The sequence below is a fragment of the Hermetia illucens genome, chromosome 3 (assembly GCF_905115235.1).
Source record: "Hermetia illucens chromosome 3, iHerIll2.2.curated.20191125, whole genome shotgun sequence".
NCBI classification, from domain to species: Eukaryota; Metazoa; Arthropoda; class Insecta; order Diptera; family Stratiomyidae; genus Hermetia; species Hermetia illucens.
The window spans coordinates 32,949,275-32,963,856 of record NC_051851.1 but is presented as its reverse complement, the minus strand read 5'-3'; the positions used below and the strand labels follow the sequence as shown (position 1 = coordinate 32,963,856).

The 14,582-nt window shown below is 38.6% G+C and overlaps 1 protein-coding gene across 2 annotated transcripts in view; it reads right to left on the bottom strand.

The window, feature by feature from the left end:
• Window positions 1–12,234, bottom strand: part of LOC119652386 (sterile alpha motif domain-containing protein 5) — a 558,631-nt gene extending 546,397 nt beyond the window's left edge. The window contains exon 1 of one of the 2 annotated variants that reach the window (XM_038056487.1): window positions 11,529–12,234. The gene's annotated coding sequence lies outside the window, so the exon portion shown is untranslated. The remainder of the gene's footprint in view (window positions 1–11,528) is intronic. The other variant, XM_038056486.1, reaches the window with a different exon arrangement.
• Between the last annotated feature and the right edge of the window lie 2,348 nt (window positions 12,235–14,582).

Genomic DNA, 14,582 nt, shown 5'->3' with positions numbered 1-14,582 from the left:
ATTAGCGTAACTAGGATAAAGTAGCGTTCCACAACTGGTGTTTTTTTATGATCGAAGTATCAACGAGCGTCTCACATCTAAAATTTAACGCAATGTCGTCCGTTCTGTCGCCCTCTATGGATCTGAGTGTTGGCCAACTACAAAAGACAATGAACGGCGTCTTGCGGTAATGGAGACGAAGATGTTGCGTTGAACTAGTGGCGTGACACGTTTTGATCACATCCGAAATGAGGATATCCACGATCGTTATGGGGTTGCCCTGACCATGGAAAGATTGCGAGAGCGGCGTCTTCGATGGTATGGTCACGTAATTTGTGCTAACGAAAATTCACTTGCCAAGATTAGTCCAACATCGATTTAAAAGCCTCGAGATTCCACCCAGATCAGGCATTCGATAGAGCCAAATGGCGAAACCGATCACGACTAGCCGATTCCGCTTGTGAACGGGACAAAGGCTGAAGAAAAAGAAAAAGATATTTTTTTTATTTCCGACATTTTCCTTGGATTTTTTTTAATAAATCAATCGTTGATTAAAAAAAATGATAATAAATAAAATAAATGACGATTTTTCTGGTTTTTCATATTTACAGAAAATGTATCTACATTAAAGGATAAATGGTGGATTTGAACTTTATTAGCTGCCAACTCTCTAAAACAACTACTATTCATTAGTAATACTCGATTGAACATTGTATGCAATACGTCCGAGGCTGAGCAAAAAAGTTGTCGCGCGGATTGATGAATAAAACCACTAATAGGTACCATCATTTACGAGCTGGGATTTTCGGAACCACTCTTCCGAACTACCAATGAGGGCCTGACTTTATGAAGATTCTGCGTGACAACAACATTGTTCCGGCCCGAACTCTTTACATGGACGTTGGCCTCAAACTCCAAAAACAGCAGTCATGTACGGTGGTCTACTATCGTTATTCGATGTAATTTGCCAAAAAAGTGGAAACATAGAGGCTGCACGAGTTCAACGAAGAAAAGGGAGAAGGATGCTTTCAAATTGACTCTCAACCTCTTGCCATCACCGAGCAACACGTGGACATAAGCAGTGTTTCTTGTACCGTATTATGATGTGAACTAAGAGAAGGATGGGCGGCTCACCAAAGTTGAAAGTCAGGGAGAACCTCCACCCAAAGAAAAAAAGGTTGTGCTCGGTGATACCAGAACAGAGTGGCCAGCAAGGAGCTATAAATTGCCCAGCTTCACCACGTAAATGAAACAGTACAGCTGAAAAAACGAGAGCAGCAACAACCAAGGTCTCATCTTGCAAAGGCGATCAAGAGCGCAGTTTACGAGCTCGAATGAACGGTTCTTTTCTGCCAAATATTTATTCGATACAAGATTGGTCAATTTTTGATTTTCTAAAACTTATGAAAGTTACAGTACTTCTATTACCCGCTCCTCAAAAAAGATGAAAGATGATTTCGAGTAGAGAATTTTACCACGGTTTCTAGGATCAGCAAAGCAGGTCCCAATACCGCATATACGGATAAATATTGAGATGGTCAATTCCTGTAAATTTGTTAGACGAACCACGGTTTCTCCAAATTACCAAAACTTTAGTGAGTTGCGCACGCCTTTGGAGGAGCACCATGTAAAGCAAATCGTGTTTTGGGATTGCCCAACTGCAGGACACTACCCTTGAACCAAAAAGACTGCAGACGTATGCTGTAGCCCAAGGACTGACTTGGCCTATCGCACCTTGATTGCGTCTACCTGCATCTCCATTTTTCGAGATACATGGACTCTTATTGACCACAAAAAGTTAGATCTTCATTTTAGTATTGATATGCACATTTCATTAGATGGCACATCATCATCAACTGCGCAACAACCGGTATCCGGTCTAGGCCTGCCTTAATAAGGAACTCCAGACATCACGGTTTTGCGCCGAGGACCACCAATTCGATATCCCTAAAAGCTCTCTGGCGTCCTGGCCTACGCCATCGCTCCATCATAGGCAAGGTCTGCCTCGTCTTCTTTTTCTACTATAGATATTACAGACTTATAGACTTTCCGGGTGGGATGATCCTCATCCATACGGATTAAGTGGCCCGCCCATCGTAACCTATTGATGTTGTTGGTTGGTTCGGCTTCGGTGCTGACGTTGCCACCATATATTTTGTCCTGCCTTCATTGATGTGCAGCCCAAGAACTCGCGCCGCCTGCTCGATCTGGATGAAGGCAGTTTGTATGTCTCGGGTGGTTCTTCCCATGATGTCGATATCGTCAGCATAGGCCAGTAGTTAGATTGCACAACTTTAATATACTATGGCTTTGCTAATAGTAATGAAATTCACACTAAGTTCTAGTAAGAGCCTTTATATTACGGATCGTGGTGCTGCACTATTAATATCTTCGTCACATTGAGTTTATACTTGTGATTAAAACCTTGCCTGGCTATCTTTGCAGAAAAACAACTTGTCATTTTGAAAAGTCTAATCTCGATTGTGCAGTAAACTAAATGCTATTTAGATCGGGGGAGAGCGGCGAAATTTGCAAATACCTGGAAAAGGTATTCCTACTTCATTAAAGAGGAGCTTCTCATTTTCAACTAGACAAATTGTCCAAGTAATCAAAGAGCAAGCTGAGTCAGAGAGAGCTCGGAGGCGATATCTCAACAAAGGAAAAATGCTAAAACAAGTTCCAGGGGATGTAATCAGCCACGTAATCCGCATATTCAAGGCAATTTAACCTATCGCCTATTAATCCAGGGTTTGGAAATTTTCAGAGATTACAATGAGATCCATCAGTCTGCTAGGATGGGTAGCAGACTGATGGGTCAGTGAGCAACACATCTAAGATTTAAAAACTTACTGATTTATGCACCCCTTTTTTAGGGAGAAAGTGCGTTCACGTCCTTTAAACTATATTTTAATGCAGTGAATATATGAAAAATAATTAATCTGTCAAAGTAACTTTGTGTCGGCATCGCGATTAATATTTCCAGGAGCCGGTAGCATACACTTTTAGGCGTGTTCCTCTGAGAGTATTAATGAATGAATGAATGACTTCAGCTTCAACAAGTTGATGTTTTCAAAGAAAATATCTTTGGCTTATTTGACGATCAACCGGACGAATATTCGTCAGTTAGTCAAAAAATTGCGTTAGTTCTTGGAACGCCGGACATATTTTAGTAAAAACCATGCGCAAAAACTGAAAGCGCTTAATATTCACCGCTAATAATCGGTTGAAAACTACCTGCCAATGTCGTACATTTACAATTCAGGGAAAGAAAGCAGCTCTCCCGAAGAATTCGACACCGATAAACTCTAAAATGAATCCATAACCTTATACCTTATTTCTGAAAAAAAGAATTTATTTCTTTAACATGAATTCTTAGACAACGACAATGATCGAATATTAAAGATACAGAGTCGATGGTAAATGACCAAAAGGGCGGCCGGCTTGGTATGCGATGGCTTAATACGCTGGATGGGAATTTAAAAGCCTCGAGATTGCATCAAGATCAGGCATTTGATAGAGCCAAATAGGGAAAGCGAACATGACGAGCTGACCCCGCTTGTGAACGGAAAGAAAGAAGAATCAACCTTCGCAGAACCCGAAATTGCATTTGAGGCCTAGTGCAAATGAAATGACAGGTGCAACGACAAATACCAACCCTATCAATAATAGCTTACGCAATCTACGAGAACGAAAAAAAGATAAATACAATAACCTAACCCTTAGATGTAAGACGGGGAAAACATTTTGAAAAAATTCTGAAGAAGACTGACAATAACTTTTTTACAAACAACATTAGCCGAACATTTAATGCACTGAGAATACTTAAGGGGATCATTCCGTGTGTCGGATCCGTGGAACCCATATTTTTTCCATCAATTGTATCTAGACATAGTGTAGAATATTTGGGCGAAGTAATTTTGTGATATTCCGAGTCGTTGGGAAATTACAGGTTTATGTCGATCGCCGTGGTGACCCGCAAATTTCTTGGTCCGAAGGACGTTCGAATGAATTCGGTAAAAGAGGGACAATTGAAGCCACGGCTTAACATGTGTTTTCCGAAGAAACCGGAGATTTATGTACTAATCATTATCAATCATAAAATTCACATTCTAATTTTTGAATGCGTTTTTCCCCAGCCCAAAAAACTATCCAACGAAATTCTTTGAAATTTTCACAACTTTTCAGAACATATTTCTGCAGCTCGCGAACTAGGATAATTGTGATTCATCTGGCTTTTGTTTTACATTTTAGAAGGCGGGGAAAAGCATCAAAATTTTTAAAAAAATGTTTAACAAGCCATCAAAAATTTACCTTTCAATATTTTCTAATAATCTTAGTTTGCGAATCGTGGCATAGTCCACGTGTTAAAAAGCCGTTTAATTTTTTTTTCCTTAAGACAAGCACTGCGTCCTCTAGGGTGCCGCCCCGAAAATACATTTTTTTTAGAGATGGGCATATAAGTTTCTCTGTACTTCAATAATGAGGTATGATATCGGACTGGAAAAATGGCTGTGCATATTCAAAATATTAACAAATCTATATTGTAAAATTCGTATTTATATATTTATCCAGTTCTTCACGACAAATTTCTCAAAAAGTGAAAAAAAGTCCTTCACACGGGATGACCCCCATTAAAAATAAGGCAGACTTACAGGTAATCTATAAAAATTTAAATTTATTATAAACTTTATTTCCTTTTTTTATTTCCCTCCCCCCCCCCCCCCCTAAATATTAATATTTTCGAATATTTTTATTTAATGATAACATTTATAAATATTATAATTTATTGTTCATTATCCTTTCCAACAGAAAAATGAGCTACTTGTTGCTTTTAGAATGTTTTTGTCCACAGCCTAAATAATAGAAAATATTAGGCTTATATGCAATGACTGAGATCGTCATACCCTTAAACAAATTCGGATTTTTCTCACCCAAATTCATAAGCGGCGACGACAAAACTGAACTTTTAGGAAAATAAATGGACAATTACCGGAAAACTTTAAAAAAATGACCAAGCTTATATTGCCTAGCACAAGTTGAGAGTTAAGAGCAGGAGACAAAAAATAATTCATCAACGAAAATAATTACCAAGGCGGAGGAGGTAGCCTCGGATGAGTTGCTTCTGCTCTGATACAAAAGAGTAAGTCGTTTTCATCTCCTATTTTTCAACTTCAGGTTGTTTTCCGAAAACAATTTCACAATCAACCTTCGCAGATATCTGCTAGTCATTCTTTTGTTGTCCCTGCCTCTTAGTTGACATTCCTTCTCTGGTTACATTTACTGATCACATAGCAAACAAAAGCCCTTGTCGAATTAAGGCTCTCTTTTTCCTTTACGAGAATTTTCTTTGGATATTTTGGATGGACGGTGAATTAGAATATCGTGGATTGTTGACACTAGAAGCATCTAGAATAGACATTTACTATTTGGCATTTACATGCACCTCTTTTACCAGCCAGATTATCGTTATCTACCTTGGAAATGAACGTTTGAAATAATTGATAATTATTAATTTCCGAACAGACTGTGTACCAAACAGTAATCATTCTGCGGTAATCTCATGGCACTGGATAGTTGGCAGTTAGTGGCAAAGATAGTCTCCGAAACGCAGGATTTTCCTACTTTATTAGAAACTATGAACGGGATATTCGCTACTAATAATGTCTTGAAAACTACCTGCCAATATCGTATATTTACAACTTTCTGAGAAATTCGGCACCGATAAACTCCAAAATGTAGCCATAGGCTTATATCTCATTTCCATAAAAGAAAAAAGAAATAATTTCGCATCTACCTGAATCCTTAGATGAATCTATCAACGAAAATTAAAGATAAAATCAAAAATGTCGCAGAACACGAAATTGAAATTGAGATCTGACGCAAAGCAAACACTTGGTTCGAAAATGAATGCAAAGCCTACCGACAATAGGCACAACTTACCAAAACAAAAAGGACAAATAACATACGACGACCTAAGAAGGAAAGCCGGCAGATTGCTTAGACGTAACAAGAAAAAATATTTTCTGGAAATTTGGTGGAGCATTGACAGTAACTTTTTGGCAGTCAACATCAGGTCAGCATTTAAAGTTGTAAGAACCCTTGAAGATTATTTTTAAACAGAACTTAGCCTCTATAAAAAAGGATGGAAGCATAATCAAGGGCGTGATTTAATAAACATACAAGTCTGAATACCGGAGGCTGGACCCTTCAGGTATAAAGGTTTTGTGTTCAACTTATGTGAGAGCTACCGTATTGATGTTTTCCCATTCGCGAAGACTTCAAATTCAAAATATTCCTTGACATATACATATGTTTTTCACAACTCCAACTCCACTGTTTATATGAGTTCAATTTCTATGATGATGACACCATACATATCTTAAAGTGCGATAAATTCACGCAAAATACAGAATTTTAAACATCTATAACTTTGTTAATAATAGTTCGATTTTTGTTCAACTTTCCAAAATTATGCATTGTATTATTGCTTACAACCATAGCAAATTATGAACTTACGGTGGATTTTGTGTAAATTTCTAAAATCTGGAAATATACTATTATTGACTCTATTTAAGCAAATATCCGAATTGGAGGTATTTTGGGGCCTAAATTTCGTAGGGATGTTTGTTTTTTTTTTCAGATTTTTTGGTCGAATTAGCTTTGAGAACGAGACCTGGTATACTTTTTAGGACACACATTTTGAGCCCCCACTCCCCTATGTTTCACCTGATATCAAAAATATCATCAGTTTCGAAAAGGACTAATAGGAGCCTTTCATTTGATACCACACACTACTATATTCTGTGAAAAAAAATTAGACCCCCTTATGGGCAAAACCCACAAAAATGGCGCTACTTGTTGTATCTAAAGGGATTCACAGACCGAATGTTCTCACCAAATTTCCTGACGATTGGTTTAGCCATTTCCGAGTAAATCGCGTTTTACAAACAGATAGACGCACAGACGGACAGCCAGACATCGAATCGATTCTAATAAGGTTTTGTTTCACACAAAAACGTTAAAAATGAGCCTCCTACTTCTTGGAACTCCTCAGCTCTCTCATTTCACCACGGAGGAATTTGTTTAGAACGTGAACACTAAATCATTCCAACTGCATAGAAGGAATGAATACTCCCACCAGAACCTGAAATCAAACAAACACAGGACATTGACGGTATATCGTCAGCATACTAGAAAGGTGGAGGTAGTTGTTAGGTATGGTACAAATATGAGACGAAGAAAGACAAATGAAAAACGTCATTCATCCTACCTACAAAAAAGGCGGAGAACTGATATGTGAAAAATATGGGGGCTACTATACGGTTCCAGTGGAGTATTATCTAACATTTTTCAGAACAAACTTATGCTGAAAACCTGATGGTGAATGCCAAAGGAGGTTTAGTAATGAACAATTTAGAGTAGGTCAAATATTTACGGTGAAGGAGGATTTAGAGAAATGCTTTTAGAATTATGTTGAGGTCTACCAAAATTTATAGACTTTAATCGGGCTTAATTGCTCAACATTGTACGAAATATTACCACTGGCTCATAAAATTAACGATGACAGGCATGACAACTCAATTGTTTTCATAGAATCCGCTAACTGGCTTATTTATTAAGCAAATCTGGTTAAAATAAGGAAACGGTTTAGCCCCGATACTTTTCAATTTGAAAGCTTTTTTCTGACGAAATAATTCTTTTGTCATGATCTTTTCTCGGTGTAAAAGAGTCGTTGGTAAGACTACGCTCCGGATCGACAATATGATCACTAGACCTATGCTCCATATGTTATGACAGCGAAGCGTGGACCTTAACTTAGGCAATAAGAAAAATAGTGAATGCCTCTGAAAAGAGGGTCTTACACAGAATACTGGGAGCAGTCCACGTGGAAGATGAGTTGCACATCAGATGAAACAATGATTTGTATGAAATCTACGGTGAGCCAGAAGCCTCAACAATAATACGATTACAAAGTCTCTGTTGGCCTGGTTATCTAAACCGAATGGATGACGCGAGAATTCCAAGAAGAAAAATTGACAGAAGGTGGTCGGTTGAAAAACTAAGTAAAGGATGGGAAGATGCAGTCGACACTGATGGTGATGATTGCTATTAGGTGTTAGAAATTAGAGGACCCAGCCACTGGACCGAGATAGATCTAGGCAAATATTGGAATAAGTCTTGTAGAAAAATACAATAGGTTGCTATTTTTACGGTATCAACTAAAAACGCAGATTCTTTTTTGAAAAGAATTGACTTAGAAGCTACAACCTACAACTCTCTTTGTCTGGAATTCATTTAAATTTAGGAATAACGATCAATGATTTCCAGTTTCAGTACACCAAATTATTTTACGCGACGAAGCAAAATACGTACATAGATGAACCTACAAATCTTTTAGGAACTCCCTTGATATTCGGTATAAGACAATGCAATGTCTAGCAAAAGGAGAGGCAAGAAACATCCAAAACGAGAGTTGTTGGGAGGTGATAATCAAGCTTCCTTGGTCAGAAGTACATGATTGATATGAATGCATGGATTAATGGCCCCAGAGGAATCAGTGACCTGTCAAAGTTTTCAACGTTCATGGACCTTAATTTAGGTTGCAAGAAAGGTACTGAAACAAGGTTCTCCACAGAATATTGGGAGCGGTCCGTCTGAAAGATGAGTTGCACATCAGATGAAACAATGAAGTCTCAACTATGATGACATTGTCAAGTCTCTATTGGCCTGGTTACACCTTATGGACGCCATGAGAATTACGAGAACGAGATTCAAGAAGGAAATCAACGGCAGAAGGTCAGCCCGAAAACTGACTAAGAAATGGGAAGACGCACTCGACACTGATGGTAAAATGATCTAGGTGTTAGAGATTAGAGGACTTGGCCACTGGAATGAGAAGGATTGAGGCAAGTATTGGAAGAAGCGTTGCGAAGGAGAGTAATAGGTTGATATTTTGACGGAATCAATCAAAAGCACATAATTTTTTTAAAAGAGTTAACTTAGAAGTTACAACCTCTCTTCTTGTTGAATTTATTTCAACTTAGGAGTAACCAGCAATGATTTCCAAGTTCAGTAAACTAAATTATTATGTGACGTAGCAAAATACATAGATGAACCTACAAATCTTTCAAGAACTCCCTTGGTATTCGGTTAAAGGCACTGTTAAGTCTAGGAAAAGAAGACTCAAGAAACCTCCGTAACGAGAGGTGAGCTTCCTTGACGAGAAGTACAGTACCCATAAATGGTCCTAGAGAAATCAATGACCTGTCAAAGTTTTTCAGCAAAAGTTGGATCAGTTATTAAATGAATTTGCAAGGATAAATGACTTCAGATTTTCCATCTTTTTCATTTCTGGAGCGTCCTGAAGTCTTCATTCTACGTCTGTAACCGGAAAATTGCTAGCGATTTCGCGAGGAGCATGACCTGAACTATTGCTTATATCCGAAACCCAACAATAATTATAATCTAAAGGTTAATTGCGAGCAAAAACACAGAGGTCCGGTTTTCATCATATAAGTAAAGTGAATCTGATCCAATTTCGCCAGGAAGGTCTTTGCCGGACCTATCCCACATCCTTGAGACACTCATATTGACGAATTCTTTAAAATTGAGTTTTTATATGTGTAATTACGTTGTTGAGAAGTACTGAAAAAAACCGGCTTGTGGTCAAACTATGAAACAAATTTTCACATAATCGGAACCTAAAAATCCATCTATCTGAAAATTTGATCTCGTTAAAACTTATTCAAATTATTCCAGAAGTGAATGACCTTTCAAATTTTGAATTATTCATTTCCAATGAATTCGACCCCTCACAACTTCAAAACAACGGAAAACTTTCCAGTAGTCCTTTTGTAATGAAAAGTTGCAGGACTTTAATGTGAACTGAAGCCAATTAAAGATATCTTCCTGAAGCCAGGAGAAAAACCAATTTTACGCTTCGAATTCTAAATCCATTTTCTCTCTGAAACGCAAACATTGGAAAAGGGTTTCTATAGAAAGGGCATATCCAATCCGGAACGTTGTGAGTTTACTTTTGGGTAATTCAGCAACATCGGCTTCGATTAGATAGTTAAATAAGGAGTTCGCGGTGCGGAATTCGCTTTAGCGACCTAGTAGTCGAGTACCCTAATTAACTACTATTCCAATCAGGCTTCTGTGCGCTTTCCTTCCCCATAAAAAAATAATCAGGCACAGTCCGCAGCTTCAATAAAAGGAAAATGATTCATTCCAACGCGTTATAGCCTTTTGTTGCACTAGCAAATTCTATAGGGTTAACATGATTTTTTCAAATGCACCTAGATGCAATTCTTCAGGCTCCCTACAGTCATCATCTCGTTCTGGTTTCCTTTGCCGTTTCTGTTTCATGTCGACAAATGGAAAAGGTTGTATAGCGAACGACCGGCCGGCCGCCCGTCATTATTGCACTTGAAGCTGCATCAGAGATGCACAGGTAACTGCACTCTCTCCCAGTGTGCATAAATGAGGGCTGCATTGCTCTATGTAGTTCGCGTACGTAGCATTGCAATTTTGCAAGCCGGTATCTTGTGTGTATTGTTTATGCATAATACCACGTTCTTGACAAAAAAAAAAGATAGTCCGAGAGACTGTAATTGAACCAAGGGAGAAGGAAAGGTCGCAGTGGTAGGAGATGTTGTCCTGAAGAGTTTCTCTGGCGTTATTTTTTGACTGTTGATGTGCAACTTTCAGGCAGGTACGATGGAAAAGCCGGTTTGCCGGTTTTATGTCACATCCTTTGGTATTGTAATCATGGTAATGGTGACGTTTGAATAGAAAATTCCATCTACAAATTTGTACTTTTAGGGTCAGATGGGTATTTTGTTGTTGCCAGCAGCTTATCCAATTGCCTCTAGCTAATATTTGAGTGAAGAATGCTGGTATTCACTAATCAAATGTTTGCCTTAGGTGGACCCGATTTTCACTTTATAGAAATCAAAACACACTGAAATTCTCATATTTAATCGGGGGCGAGATTTCAGGTAAAAGGTTGATGAGTGAATGCCGGGAGGGTGAATTTGTTGTCACATGAGTGGCTATGAACGTATCTTCGAAGCAAGGATAATTAAATACGTCACTTTGCTTTTATCCCTCCAATGCAATTACATTCTCTTGCATTTACACCTAATCAAGGATACGCCCCAACTCTCGCTCAACAATAGTTTATGGTTGAAATAATTGCTACAAAACACATTGCCTAGGGCATGAAGGTGACGAGTATGAACTTTCTGTCACATTTCAAGTTATCATCTGGAACCTAGATAACATCAGCGCTACCGGCAAGCAATCCATCTACCTTTAATTTCAAAGTCTGGTAATTTGTTATTAAATTTTCAATTTTTGTTTAAATTACTCAAAAAATTTCGCTGAGAATTTAGCATTTTAGACATTTTTATCAATTTTTGGAATAACGAAACAAAGCCTGAATTTTGACATGAGAGACAGTCTTTTCCGGGCTAATGCAAACTTATGAATTATATTATTTCATTATTTTCCAGGATAAAGGATAGAGGATAGTGTTTATAGCTTACAGTATTCTTCTTTCGGTTTCGTGCAGATTCTCCTTGAATATCCTTAGTCCCCGCAGCTATCATATATTCCTTAGAGATAACTTATATTGATACGGAATCATTAAGAGTTGTACTTTTCAAACTCTGTATATCGAAGTTGAAACACTTTCGGTTCAAAGACCGCACAAAACCACACTTTCAACAAACACTTGCTCGAAAACCATCAAATAGGATTAAACGAAATTTAAACCCTCCAGTAACCGATCACACACTTGACACAAAGTAAAACACTGAATCTACCATTAAAAGGGACAATGAGGGAGCATTAGCCTTTCTTCAGCCTTGTCTCGACTCGACTAAATTACAACCCACTCTTGCTTCCGCACTATTCAATTGCGATTTCCTGTGCAACCCTCAACAGACAGACAACACTCTATCCTGACTATAATTTTTGCATACAATCATGTATGACTATTTAAAATTTAAATCCTTTAGCCAAATTTCACCACCATCTGTAGCTTTTAGATGGTTAACAATACTTTGCACACTATCCAGTTATGCCAAAGTTGCAACTTTGGAATGCCGCAAAATCTCCGGAGACATTACTACCAACAGTACACTAGCCTAGACGCGTCCGAATCAAACGGTAGTAGCGTCCTCACCTCGACGCTGACTCGAATTCAACTGCTCGACAAAACGGATTCCATCTCCGGAGGAACCTGTCTTATGTGCACCCCAACTCGTCTGTTCTTTTGCCTAGGCTGCGCTAACTCTACAACAATTTCTTCCATACTTCGTTGGTGCTCTCACTGGGAAATCGTGCTCTGCCAGGGCGAAAAGTTGCGGCGAAAATGTAACTATATCTTATTCCAGATAGATTGGACAGCAGCCCCTTATAGTACGAGCTCAGCTACGCCAATGGGACGAATACACCAACGGGAGTGCGTATTTAAAAATGCATGTGCGGATGCACTCTTTCCGTAACTTTCGATGGCATGCCACCGGTATAAGGATACGCAGGATGTGCATTTTTTCATGTTTAAGGGCTCTTTTAAAACCTCAAATTCGCAGTCAAATGTTTAGAGTGATTTGGATCCCATACCCCCGTTACGATAAATCTTAATGACACCCTTTTGTGTTGCCTTCTTGCATTCAAAAGGAGTCCTTAATCTCAAAAAAGTGCTCTCGCCCCTCTACCTAAACCCCCATCCCAAAATTATTCCACTTACTTTCACTATTATTTTTTTCCCTTAATGCGCGAAAATCGTATTCAAGCCCATCCATGAGAATTCCAATAATTTTACATTCTTAAGATGAGATGCCTGGTACATGAACATGAACCCACGATGGGAACCGGTTTATCAAGACAAGACCACTTGCTTCTTGCATGATTCCGCTCTCACTCTCCCATTGTTTACCGGTCCAATAGGGTTCTGTGGATCCTCTCTGAAGAGCGCATGATTTCCCGGCGAATTCGCTCAGAAACAGTCATCCTCTCTCAGATTAAAATTGTATCTATTCTCTGGAAAATATCTGAAAAAAATCAAAACATATCTCTCTCTTCACCAACAAACTTGGGTTTTCATAACTGTTTGAAGCGAATTCATCAGGGACATGCGCAACTTTTCCCTGCGGACAATATATTCTTGAGCGAAATTAATAGGGGCGAATTCTGTTGTGCACATAGAGTAGCCTTTTAAAAGTACTCACGCTGCGCCGGTTTATTCGGTATGTATCGTCTTCATCGCTAAATTTCCTAGCTGGTACTGAATGGGCGTCTGATGGAGCACACGAAGTTCCCCAATAGGAAGCTTTACCAAATTTAAGATTGAATGTATAACATTTATGAAGAAAAGCTTCTGAATCTGCATCTTTAGAAGCAAGCCCCTGCGGTGAAACCATGAGAAGTCATTCCCATTTTACGAATAGGTTAGTTAGAATCCTCTAATTTGCTATTGCAATCTGTTACACCAACTTTGCAACCCTAAATCTCTTATATGTCTTACATTACGGCGACGTACCCAAGCCTCAAACCACAGTATAACAGTTAACGGTGATAACAAAAATTGGTGTGCACTTACTACGTCACTTGAAAATAAGCGTGTCGAAGAAAGCAGGTGCGTTTTCAAACTTGAACAGCACTTTGGTGAGTTCGAGGATCGAAAAGCTGAGAAAAATACCGAAAAGTGGGTCGATCTAGAGAAACTTTAAACACCGAAAATAACAATAATCGTTGGCGCGACAATCGAATTGAATTAGGGCCTTGAAGCATGTTAGAGCACTTCATTCAAAACCGTAACGATACACTACAGTATATTGCAAGAGGCAATGTGGTCAGCAATGCTTTCGCCGGCGATTATTAGCTTGATTAGATCTAGGTACTCATTCACAGCTGAGTCGACTGGTATTCGGCATTCAGTCATGATACAAAGATGTACCTCTGCCACCAGTGAGATTAGAACATTTCGAATATTTAAACACCGATATCGCCTTTAATATTGAAAAGTGCTCTTCTTCCTGTGACGAGCGGATAAGGAGTTTATTTCCTTGTATACAGCATATTTCCTTTTCTCCTAATTAACTCCCTTCAGCATCTCCACTATCGTCCTTTCGTTCCTTCTTTACCATACCGACATTTACCTATTTTAAAATAGTAATGCAAAAATAATAATTTATATTTCCCGTTTTACAATTTTATAGACAAAGCCTTGAGAAATTTTAGCTTCCCGCAAAACCCTAAAATTTGTTTAAATACTTCAAAGTTAATTAAGATTTGAGATTTTGTGTAAAACAAGTCCACCATCTTGCTCTTGAGTTTGATGCTCAGATCTCTCGTGTAAGCCTGCCAGATTTAACTTTCGTAAGGTAAATTTCGAAGGTCTGAAGTTAACCCTGGCGGTAATCAGCTAGGTTTCCCTCCTACTTCCATTAACGTGCGACTAAGCACTTAGCACTCTCTATACCAGCCTATCACAGCTTCTTGCTTGTTACGCCCCCTCCTCTCCGTAGTTTCTCTTACTCTGAAGTTTATAAAAAACTTCGTCAACAACTTACTGATAGGAAGAAAGTCCTAGC